This window comes from Echinops telfairi, unplaced genomic scaffold (genome assembly GCF_000313985.2).
Source record: "Echinops telfairi isolate 266 unplaced genomic scaffold, ASM31398v2 ScPeMD7_443;HRSCAF=831, whole genome shotgun sequence".
Taxonomy (NCBI): Eukaryota; Metazoa; Chordata; class Mammalia; order Afrosoricida; family Tenrecidae; genus Echinops; species Echinops telfairi.
In genome coordinates, this window is record NW_022104341.1 from 35,277,371 (window position 1) to 35,289,857 (window position 12,487).

Below are 12,487 nucleotides of genomic sequence, written 5' to 3' on the forward strand. Positions count from 1 at the left end.
GGTCAGCTGCTCATCTGTCTCGCGAAGGATTTTCAGGATTTATCACTCAGCACTCACCATAGGTGGTCACCCCCATGCACCACTTCCAGGAGGAGTCATAACCTCACTGTCATTGACTGAGGGCCCACTAGATGTCAAACACGGTGCCAGTTACCACCGATGCTTAGAAGAGCCTTGTACGTTTCTGGACCGACAAAGCTGTAAGAACACCAACTTGGACTGAAGCCCTCCACCAAGGTCAGCCCCATGGTTACTCTCTCTGCATGGCTCCCACGAAGCTTCCTATTTGCTCCTGCTGAACAAGGAGGACTCGGAAGGACAATGCATTCCTGACTTTGTCTTTGTCCTGGCAAGAGGAACTCCTGGCCAGAGGGATTCAATGGCGCAGGCATGCATCTGGCGTGCTGGGGGCCCTGCCACTGTCTTGCTTCAACTCTGCCCTCTGCTCCGCCATCTGACACAACGGATAGAGCTGGGCCTGTTTCATTTCCACCCGGGGGAACAGCAGCCCAAACTCTCCCGGTGCTGTGGGGTTTGTGGCTCAGCTGAATGTTGAGCGAGGGGTACAGAGAAAATGTCCCCAGAGCATCAGGAGCGTGCGGCAGCCATTTGACCCGGAACTTCAACAAGATCTGACCAGGAGAAATTCTCTTCCGTGTGCACCGGGAGCCCAGTCCACCCGGTATCCTGGTGATGATCAGTATCAGTCCCCCTGGAGTAGGGCCATGGGCTGCTGGTGCCTGAGCCTGCCCAGGCACTGCCCAGCGCCTGCTGCCAGGGGCACTGCGGGCCAGGTTCAAGGCCGTGCTGCTGAGCCTACATCCAGGCTTCCATATCAGCTTCAACAGCCTGCGTGGCTTGGCCTCAGGGAACCACCTGCATTTGCATGGCTATTACCTGGCCCACAGACTGCCCGTAGAGGGGGCACCAAGTGAGCCCCTAGACCCTAGTGGCCTTTTGCACCTGCTCCAGGCCCTCCCAGCCCCTGGCTTCCTCTATCATACTAGCAGCCCAGGACCTGACTTAGAAGCCTTGGTAAGCAGGGTATGCCAAGCCACTGACTCCCTGACTGACCACGAGATTGCACATAACTTGTTCGTGACCCGGGGAACCCCATCTGGGAAGACCTGACCTTCCTCAGCCCTCATGGGGGTGCGAGTCATTCTCTGGGCCGGGAAGTCCAGCTTTGGGATAAAGGAAAGCTAGGGTTTCAATGTTGCCCTCTGCAAGTTGGCTGGGCCCCTCCCTGCCAAAACATCCCAGGACTTCACCAGTCTGACGGAGGCAGCTGCTCTGACCCTTCTCCAAGACTGTCTTCTGTCTCCAGCCCAGCGGAGGAAGTCCGGGCAGCCCCGGTGGCCCAGGAGGAGCAGTAATCGTTCCCAAGGTATTTATTCTCTTACTGATCTTAGTCCTTTGCCAGAGCCCTACCCATAAGGCCATGGGGCCTTGTGATATGGCTGCTTACTCAACATGGCTCAGCTGACGGAAGAGATAAAGAACTGATAAGTGGTCTTTAAAAGAGCAAAACCAAGCTCGCGTCAGCAGCACATACACTAAAATTGGAATGATACAGAGACAATTAGCATGGCCCCTGTGCAAGAATGACACAAATTCTTGACACATTCCAAATTTTTCCAATAAAACTATTTAATAAACCAAAAAGCAAAACCTTGAAATAAATTTAACAAATTATCCCTAGTTTTATCTGCTGCTTCTCTCCGTTCTCCTTTTGCCCCAGAGATGTCACACCTGTTGTTGAGAAGAGAGGGTATGAAAATGAAAATCTGGGGAACCAATTACAAGGATCTACATATAACCTCCTCCCTAGGGGATGAACAACAGAGAAGTGGGTGAAGGGAGACATCGGACAGTGTAAGACATGACAATAATAATTCATAAGTTATCAAGGGTTCATGAAGGAGGGGGGAGCAGGGAGGGAGGGGAAAAATGAGGAGCTGATACTAAGGGCTCAAGTAGAAAGCAAATGTTTTGAGAAGGATGATGACAACAAATGTACATATGTGCTTGACATAATGGATGGATGTATGCATTGTGATAAGAGTTGTACAAGTTCCCAATAAAATGATTAAATAAAAAAATTTTTTAAATGAAAATCCTAATTTTAAATTTATTACCTCCTATGCATGTGAAACTTGGACATCAAATAAGGAAGCCTGAAGAAAAATGCACTTGAACTATGGTACTGGTGAAGAATATCGAAAAGTACTCTGGGCTGCCAAAAGGAAAAATCTGTCTTGGAAGAAGTACAGCCAGAATGCTCCTTAGCGGCAAGGATGGCGAGACTTCATTTCATGTACTGTGGACATGTTATCAGGAAAGGCCAGTCCCTGGAGAAGGACACCATGCATGGTAGACAGTGAGCAAAAAAAGGAAGTCCCTTGAGATGAATTTACAAAGTGGCTGCAACAAGGAGCTCAAACTTAACAACAATTGTAACTTTAATAACTTTAGTCTCTGCAAGTTTTTGCATATACCATCTTGGTTTGGGGAGTTGGTTCCAGGATTCACCCCTCCCCAAATACCAGAATCCTCAAGTTCCTTATATAAAATAGCTATGATATTTGCATACAGCCTAGGGAACATCCTCAGGTATACTTTATTTTGTTTTTAATTTTTTTTAATTTATTATTATTTTTATTTTTCCCAAAACCATTTTACTGGGAGTTGATACATATGAGGGGGTATCCCCCTAAAAAAAAGAGAGAGAGAGAAACCTCCATTGGGTGGAGCTTTTGTGGTATGCATGTTTCCCCACTAGGCAAAGCATTGGGCAATTCCCTCTGAGTTAGTGCACCCAGTGGCGTTGCATGGGAAGGTTCCTCTGGTCACTGAATTTTTTCATAAAGGCAGTTTCCCTTGAATCTCCTTTTTTGTGATGGCTGATTTACTACAACAGCATGTGGCTGTGAAAATTTGTTTCCTGCTCGGGAAAAATGCCTCAGAAACTGTTGTAATGTTGAACACAGCTTACAAAGACAGCACCATGGGAAAAACTCAAGTGTACCAGTATTTTTCTCATTTCAAAAAAGGTGAAATGTCGATTGATGACAAACTTTGTTTGGATGTCCGACAACTTCCCGAAAGGATGAAAATGTTGACTCGTAGTGCATTTGGAATTCATTTCCCAGGTCGGAATGTTAATCAAGCTTTCTGAAAAGATAGCGTTATACAGTGTGCGACAAAAAAGACCTGATACGTGCCAGACAGGGGGACTGGTTTTGCCACCACGACAATGCACCTACTTACGCAGCCATCTCAATGTGCCAGTTTGGGGCGAAAAACATCATGCCTCTCTTGCCCATACTCAGACCTCTCTCTGTGTGACTTCTTTTTGTTTCTGCGAATGACAAGGGACATGAAAAGACATGTTTCCAAGAATGGAATCAGATTTGACAAATTAAGTGTAGTGGAGAGTACTTTTAAGGTGAAAAGGCTGTTTTACTTAAAAAAAAAAAATACATAGATTTGGGAGAAATAATTCCGGGTTTTGGGGGGGTACTCCTTCATATATCATTCCATAGTTCAATCCTCAGGTATAATTTAAATCCTCTGTACACTACTTATAATACCTAGTACATGTAAATGCTACACAAATAGCATCTGTGGTGGTTACATAATCTAGTGCCAACTTGAGACTATTAAGAGTGAAGGGATGGGTTTAGCCTGTCAATCAAGCCACTGCTTGATGACCTCATTTGGAGACACTACAGAGACAATAGCTTGCTGGAGCCAGGACACACCCTCTGCTTGGTATTCCTGATGGCAAAACATATGGAGCTATGCTAGAGCCTTGGAGCTGGAGAAGCCATGCGGAGATGCACGCCAGCACCAAGATGCTTCAACCACCACTGGATCCACAAGACTTTGCACCAACTGACCTGTGATCTTCCTGCACACAGTGTCATTGCATGTGTTGGCTTGAGTCTGAAGAGGAATTTACAGACTGGCATTGGACATATGGGCTAATATCGGACTTATGGACTTGATCTGGACTTGGCTGGGATGTTTTATTAATGTACAATTGCTCTTCGACATAAAGTTCTCTCTTACACACACAAAAAAAATGTTCGGCGATAAAAGAGGTGAGAATTATCTTTTATTTCGCTACTTAACATATCTTTTAAGCACCTTTTGGCTATGTACATTAAAACATCACTATTATTACTGTAAGGAGCCCTAGTGGCATAATGGATAGATGTTGGGCTGCAAAACACACGGTCCGAAGTTCAAAATCACCAGTCACCCTCAGGAGGAAGAAGGGGCTCCCTACTCTTGTAAAGAGTTACAGTCTAGGAAACTCACAGGGGCAGTTCCACCCTGTCCTAAAGGGTCTCTAGGAGTCAGCAGTGGCTTGGTGGCAGTGAATATTATTACTGTATTGTGATGTTAAGGGTCCTTTACTGTGTCTGGAAGTGTTTCTTTAATGTTTTCCTTGGTCCTACAGAGATCCTATGAGACTAGACGGCAATGGGTATAAATCATTAGTATAAATTTCAGATGGAACAGAGTTGAAAACAAAAAGTGACATTACCCTACATATTGACAGCAATCACTAGTCTCCTGGGTATGACTGGGAAACCAGCTATGAACCAACCTCACTTTTCCACCATGACCTCACGGATGATGAAAGACCCTGCAAATGTCTCTCAGAAGCTATCAGAGTTTGTCCTTCTGTGTTTCACCATTCTGTCTCTATCACTGGTACTCGGCCTTCACTGTACATTTACATTATCCTATTGTAAAATGACCACTGCTCCTTACAAAGTTAAATATAGGGTTATCATGGGACCTAACAATTCTACTCCCAGATATACAAGGAGGCTTTGAAAGGTTTCTAGGAAAAAAACTCTGTGTCTAGTAATGTAGTGGGTTTCATGTGGGGCTGCTAACTAACCACAAGGTCAGCAGTTCAAAACCACCAGCCACTCTGCAGGAGAAAGATGAGGCTGTCTACTCCCATAAAGATCTATAGCTTCAGAAACTCAGAGGGACAGTTCGACTCTGTCCTACAGGATCACTATGAATCAGAATCGACTCGATGGCAGAAGCAGACTGCCACATCTTTCTCCCACAGAATGGCTGGTAGGTTCAACGCAAGAACCTTTCATCGACTGCCAAGTGCTTTCACCACTGCGCTACCGGTCTCTTTCCCAGGTATACGCTTAGGAAAAATGGAGACCTATGTCCACAAACAATGCGGAGATGAATATTCAAAGCAACATTATTCATAGGAGACAAAAATGGAAACAATCAATTTTACATCAACTGATAAAATGTTTTAAATATGGACTTGCCATTCAATAGACTATTACTCCACTATAAGAAGAAATAAAATCTGATGGACGAATCTTGGAAACTCTATACTAAGTGAAAGAAACTGGGCACAAGATACTACATGTTTAGCAGCCAATGTGTAACTCTCTGTGCCCCCAAGCCTCCTGCCGAGATGTCTAGAATGGGCACATCCATGGAGACAGGAAGCAGTGGTGGTTGCCTAGCGCTGGACGAGATGGAGGATGTGGTGGGGTTGGAAGCAATGGCTTCAAGTTACAGATTTTATTTGTTTGTTTTGGGGGATCATGAAAATGTTCTAAAATTGACAGTGGTGGCCATTGGAAAACTGCAAATACAATATCTATGTGAATTTTGAAATATGGTACTAAAAAATAAAACTAAATCATGCCTCTGCTCAGGCTCTACCTCAGAGATTTTTTTTTTTCAATTGCTCTGGATTGAGGCTTGGACATCAGCCCCCAAGTGATTAGGGTCAGTAGCCCAGTCCGAGATGCATTGATTTTAACCATGGCGAATGATTGATTTTGAGGAAAGCCATGCTGCCTCTCCATGACCATCCTCTCGCCCAATCCAGCCTTTTAATAGTCTTTCCTAGAATTATGCCTTCCCTCAGGCCCAACCTTCAGTTAGCAAGTCCCTTCTTCTTGTTGATAATTGTGCTAGTCAGCTGTTCCTGCTTTTCAGCCACCCTCACTGCTGGGCACACTTCCTTCAGCGTTATCTCAGAACTGGCCACTTTTTTCCTTCAGCTCTTTACAAGAAATTTATCATTCACAATCACTTTGAATTTACTATTCAACACAGCATCTGTTGCTTGGGAGGAAGTTTTGGAAAACATGACTAAGCAAGTGGTCTAAACTCGGGCTATTAAAATCCTTCCACCCAGTTTCAAGCTACATCTTGGATGTTAACTTGGAGCACAGGCAGTTCAACGGGGAAGTACTTGTCTACAAATGGAGTGGAGGTTAGGACTCACTAATTAAGGTGACCAGATGTCCCGCTTTTGGTGGGACAGTCCTGCTTTTTGGCATTTTTAAAAGTCCCGATGTTTGGAAAGAATACACGACAAGCTAGGGAACGGTCTATTTGGTCCATATAGACCAAATTTTTAATCAAGAAACACGCCCCACCTCCCGGTCAATGGTGTCCCGCTTTAAATCTGGGCACCTTACACTAGCTACTTGGGGGAGAAAAGACCTGGTGGTTTTCCCCTATTAAAATTATAGGCCAGGAATTCCCATGGGACAGATACACACACACACACACACACACACACACACACACACACACACACTCTCTCTCTCACTCTCTCTCATTGTCCCTATAAATTGTAATCTACTATACAAGACACAACGTGTTATGATTTCTTATCGCCTCCCTCCACATTGGCTTTGTTTAGTGAGTGCTTATTAACTGTTCCAAGATCTTATAGCTAATAATAGGCCACTCTAGAACCCTAACTGCCAAACAGATAACCAAGCATCCTGATTCTAAAGCACAACAATATGCTGCCCTCTGTTTGTAGCATCTATCGATCACGGTCCATGTCTCAGATGGCTCATATTTCACAGTAGGAGGCAGGATAGCGGGCGTAGACGCTGAGATGGGCGTGGGGGATGTGTTGGGTGGAGGCGGGGAGGGGTGAGTAGGAAGTGGAATCACTGCAAACTAGAGACTGAGTCGGGCCGAAAACACACCTAACCTTCGTTACCGCCTGACCTGCTTATTAGTGGAAGAAGAAAAGAGTTCGCTGATCTAGGAAATGTGGTATACTAGAAAGAAGGATTGACAACTGCAGGATATGCCACAAGTTAGCGTGGTGACATTCGGAATGTGGCCACTTTGACAGAGGTCATTTGACTTGGAGCACCGAGACAAGGCCTGCACAGCAAAATATTAAACTTTCTGCTTCAAAATATTCCTAAAGTCCTCATTCCATCCCTGAGTCCTACTCAGTCTCTGGATCTCAGTTCATCAGCAAGTCCCACTTCTGGCACAGGAGAGTCACTGGGCAGATAAATAGAGATGCATATCAAAGAGGGAGGAAGGTGAGACTGGAGGTGCAGAATGAGATGATGGTGAAGAACAGAGACAGGGGCAGTGTGTTAGTCTGGCTTGACTAAAGAAACAAATTCATAGACACTCGTGTGTGTAAAAGAAAGAGCTGTATATATAAGAGCAGTTGAATATTGAGAACATATCCCAGTCCCGTCCAAATCAAGTCCATAAGTCCGATATTAGCCCATATGTCTGATATCAATCTATAAAGTCGTCTTCAGACTTATGAAACACATGCAATGATGCCGAATGCAGGAGGATCACAGGCCAGTAGGTGAAAGGTCTTGTGGAGCCAGTGCTGGTGCGAGCATCAGCGCTGGCACGGGTCTCCACATGGCTCCTCCAGCTCCAGAGCTCTAGTGTAGCTCCATGTGTCTTTTGAACAGAGATGTCTCGCAGGGAGTGAGTGTGTGTCCCTCCTCCAGCAAGGTATTTCTCTCCTTTGCACCTCCAAATGAGGTCATCAAGCTGTGACCTGAATGACAGCCTAAACTCCACCCCTTCACTCTTAAGACTCTCAGATTGAACTACCACAGGCAAATACTGTTGAAAACCACAAAAGAAGACCCAAGAATCCGAGATCTCTGTCACTACTAACTTTGGTTCCTAAATAGTAGTAAGCATGACAAAACACCAATAAAACTTGGTAGTTAACAGAGGGTGATCATCTTTACACTACTCAGTGTGTTTTCAATTTTTGTTTACAAAAGAATGCAAAAGCAAAAATCCAGAGAGCAGCCTTCAGAATTGCTCTGACAAATTCTGAACTGCGTCTTGCGTGAGCAAAGTGGCTGTGGTCACGGTGAAAGGGTTCATTACCACAAGTAAGCAGTTGTACTGTGAACCAATGTCCTCTTGGTGAGAACTTGTATAAATATATTATGAAAATCCAAAATAATTTCCTTGGGCTAGGAATATTCCCTGAGTCTACTCCCGGTTCTTATGTAAAAGAAAAGCCAATTTGAAAAAAAAAAGTATAGGAACTATGTAGATTCTTTTCTTAAAAAACGTTTTTACTGTAGTTAAGCTGAAGATTTACACAGCAGACATCACATTTACAATCAACAACTTACAGACATTTGTTTCACCACATCCATTTCAATCCCCTCAAATTCTCATGCATTTTGAAAACTTTTCATAAAGATCTCTTGGATGCAAAATAATAAAGGTCCAAGTGGCTCAAAATTGTCAAAATCACACTTTTTCTATAAGCCTAGTTTTGAGGGGTTTTTAAAGGCTATATAATAACACCAAACTAAAATTTTATTTTTAGCAATTTAGCTAAATGTACAAATGGAAATAATACAACTGTCTATATGTTTTATGGCTCCTAAACATTTAGCCACCGATAGTTTCCATAGAGGCTGTTGGTTGTTCAAGGTCAGGGACTGTTCAGATGCCTGCTAGTCTGTGGAAACCCAACTTAAACCTGTTTTTTTTTTCATTGCTACAAAATCATAGATGTCTTTATTAAACATAAATATCAAATTGTAAAGTTATTGTTTAGTTATTGTTTGTGATCATATTCTCCACCTAGGTAAATATACTTTTTCTTATTTACATATAATTCAATAGTTCGATCATTCTCGCCCTTTTTACAAACAATTTTTCTCTTCAGAAGTCTTGTCGAATGGTTTCTCTGTTGGCCTCTCCATGTTGCTGCTTTGTTTGATAGATTTTATTTTCTAGTTGTACATTAGTCCGTTCAATCTTACAATTCTTACTAACCAGGGATGCCCAAATTGACTGTTTCTCTGTTTAGACACAACTGTTCGTTGCATGTTCTATCGAGGCCAGTTTAAATCTTGAATATCTTTCCATCACTTCCAGAGCTCTTTCTGGGCGTGTTCAAACATATGAACTAGATTTTCAGTATATACTTTCCAGGCATTGCACCAAGCTGTGACTTTAGCTCCAGATTCTCAATCCGAAGGGCTCGATGCTCACTGGGCCGTGGAATTGTTCACACTTTCATGGCATGCAGTCACATCATTTTTCTGACCCGACGAAGGGGCTGGAAGTTCATACCATTTCATACTGAGCAATTCAATTGGTTGTCGAGCAGCCAATCTTTCAAATTCATTTCTCATTGTGTCCATCTCAAACGCAGAATCATCCGGGGATGTCAGGTAGCGCAGGTAGTTCTTTGTGGGGTGGTATGGGCGAGTCTCCTCCTCCACCAGTGCAGGCCGCCGCTTCCTGCACACAGGGTGCTTCATAACCTTGATCAAAAAAGGGAGGTGCTTCCATCACAGCTTCTCCCACCACCAAACCTGTGCCCTCCACTACAGCTACTTCAGGACTATGTAGATTAAAAACAGCTTTTTCAACAGTTTTATTGGTGTATAACTCACATATCATACAACTCAACAATTAAGTCACATCAAGATTGCACAATCATCACCACAATCAGTTTAAGAATATTGTCTTCATCCTTATACTCAATGTTATTAGCTCATTTTCCCACAACCTCCCCTGCCGTACCCCCCAAAGAACCATGAATCCAGTTACTGTCTCTATAGATTTGCCTATCCTGGACTCCATATGCAGAAAAACATTAATAATCTAATATGGGTAACAAATAAAACAGATGAAAACCTTAATAGAAAAGAAAGCAGAAAATAATAAAAACTAGAACAAATTTAAATGGATCATGAGAGGTCAAATGATAGGGTACTAAATTGTAACCTAACTGCATCTGCCAGAATCCATTTTCCAATGCAGTCTGCATGCTAGCAAGGTTATTCACACCCCTGGTCCATGGTCAGAAGCGACACACCAGCGGCTTAATCCACATGCATTTCTGCTTTTTTTCTTTTAACTGAAACATCTCTAAAATGGGTCAAAAGGGAGTTCAAATGATAAGACTACACATTTTAACATAACTACATCTGTCATAATCAACTTTACAATACTCTGTGTCTTATAACAGGGTTGTTCACATCCCTCAACTATGATCGGAGGGAATTCATCAGAGGCCTAATTCATGTGGGAACCCTGCAAATGAATTTTGGTCTTCACCTGTCATCCTTATCCTTCTAAAGACCAGGTGTTCACAACTTAACCTTCGATACCATTGCCTTCTTTAGATTTGCTTTATATAATTTACAATCTTTGGATCATACAGGCTGGGGTGCTTCTTCTGTGAAGACTTACTTGATGCCTCACTTCGATGGCTGCTTGTTTGAAAACAAGCCTTTAAGACTGAAGACACTATTCTTTATGATAGCTGGGCACCATCTAGTTTCTTCACCACACCTTGATATAGCACCCATCTATTTAGTGATCTCTTCATGAGGTTCAGTATAAAGCAAATTTTATAGCATTCAGATATCAATGAGAATGTACTAACCACTGCTCCCACCTTGGGCACAATACTCTCAGGTCATCCTGGGCCCACTGTAAGAACCTCGCTTTGGCCCTTGACCCTACAGTCTACTCAGAAATGAAATCAAGTCACTTCCCCAGCTTCTCTTCAAATTATTTGAACCACACACATGGTTACCAAACTGGCCCCAGTCAGCACTTTATGAGACCTAGTTATGCCAATAACCTTTAACTAACCTCCCTTTGTCTACCTCCCTCCGCACAACAGTGGGTGTGCCACTCTTCAAATCACAAATCCAATCATGCCTCAACTCAGAGTAAAAGTCGGAGTAAAGCCTCACAAAGACACACAATTATGCACTGCATAATAAATGTTCAAGTAACATCTGACCACATATACATCTACAGCCCCGTAAAGTTAAATATACAACAGAACGGACAGCTCAGTTCTGTGCCATCCACACAATTGTTCTTATGTCTGAGCCCATTGTTGGCAGCCAATGTATCTCTCCATCTTTTCAAGGGTCTTTCTCTTTTTCACTGCTCTTTGACTTTGCCAAGTATTATATCCTTTTCCAGGGGCTGGTCTCTCCTGATAACATGTCCAGAGTACATGGGTCAGAGTCACACCATCCTTGCCTCTAAAGAACATTCCGACTGTACTTCTTCCAAGACATAATTTTTTTGTTTTAATAGAGTTTAGAAATCCAGATCAAAGAACAGGAACACCATATGTACATCTCTTGTACACAAAGCTATTGGGCTGCCAGATATATAATGGTATAGTACACATATAACCTATAATATGAATTGTGGAAAAATGAAAATAAAAGATGATGGATATTTTCCACAAAGTTTTGGAAGACCCCTTACCTTGATAGTCATAATAAATTACTATGATGCTAACTTATTTTGTATTATACTTGTGTTAGTCACAGTAGACTAGAAAAACAAATCCAGGGAGACTCATATGTATATAAGAAAGAACTTTATATATTATATCAATTATATATTAAGAAAAAATCCCAGCCTAGCCCAGATCAAGTTCATAAGTTCAATATTAGCCCATATGTCCAAGGCCAATCTATAACATCCTCTTCAGACTCAACACAACACATGGAATGACACCAAATGCAGGCAGGAAGATCACAGGCCAGTGGCTGGAAAGTCTTCTGGATCCAGTGGCGGTGGAAGCATCTTAGCACCAGCATTGGTCTCCACATTGGTTCCTTTAGCTCCAAGGCTCTGGCTGCCATCAGCATAGTTCCATGGGTCTTATCAACAGGAAGATGAAGCAGAGAGAGTGTGTGTCCCACCTCCAGGGAGGAAGACAGGAATTCCCAGATTCCTCGGAGAAAGCCATGCCCACAGGGAGGCTTCATTGGCTATGACCTGATTGACAGGCTTCACAAGTTGACAGGAGATTATGTAACTGCCACATAACCTTTAACTAGTTTATGGTTAAATTACTATACTTTCTATCTAAATATTATCTATCTATCTAAGTACTATAGTACTATCTAATTACTATACTTTCTATCTAAAGTATTTAAAGAAAGTACTATACTTTCTATCTAAAAAGTTTATAACAGTGTATGCTTCAACTCATAGACAGCAATGTCCAATCTTCTGTATCACATGTTTGATTGCTGTAGCATTATCTCCCTGCTTAATTTTCTTTCAAAAACACTGCCATACATTCTATGATGCTCACCTTCCCGACACAACCGCTGAAGACAAAGCGGGTGAATAAGCAAATGTGGTGAAGAAAGCTGATGGTGCC

General features: G+C 42.7%; 1 non-coding gene and 2 pseudogenes across 1 annotated transcript; 2 read left to right on the forward strand and 1 right to left on the reverse strand.

The window, feature by feature from the left end:
• Nucleotides 1–1,376, forward strand: part of LOC101642523 — a 20,102-nt pseudogene extending 18,726 nt beyond the window's left edge.
• A 156-nt stretch (nt 1,377–1,532) lies between these two features.
• On the forward strand, nt 1,533–1,637 carry LOC115870195. The gene has a single exon (XR_004046568.1). It is a non-coding gene; the product is annotated as a U6 spliceosomal RNA (small nuclear RNA).
• A 7,268-nt stretch (nt 1,638–8,905) lies between these two features.
• Nucleotides 8,906–12,487, reverse strand: part of LOC101642831 — a 7,430-nt pseudogene continuing 3,848 nt past the window's right edge.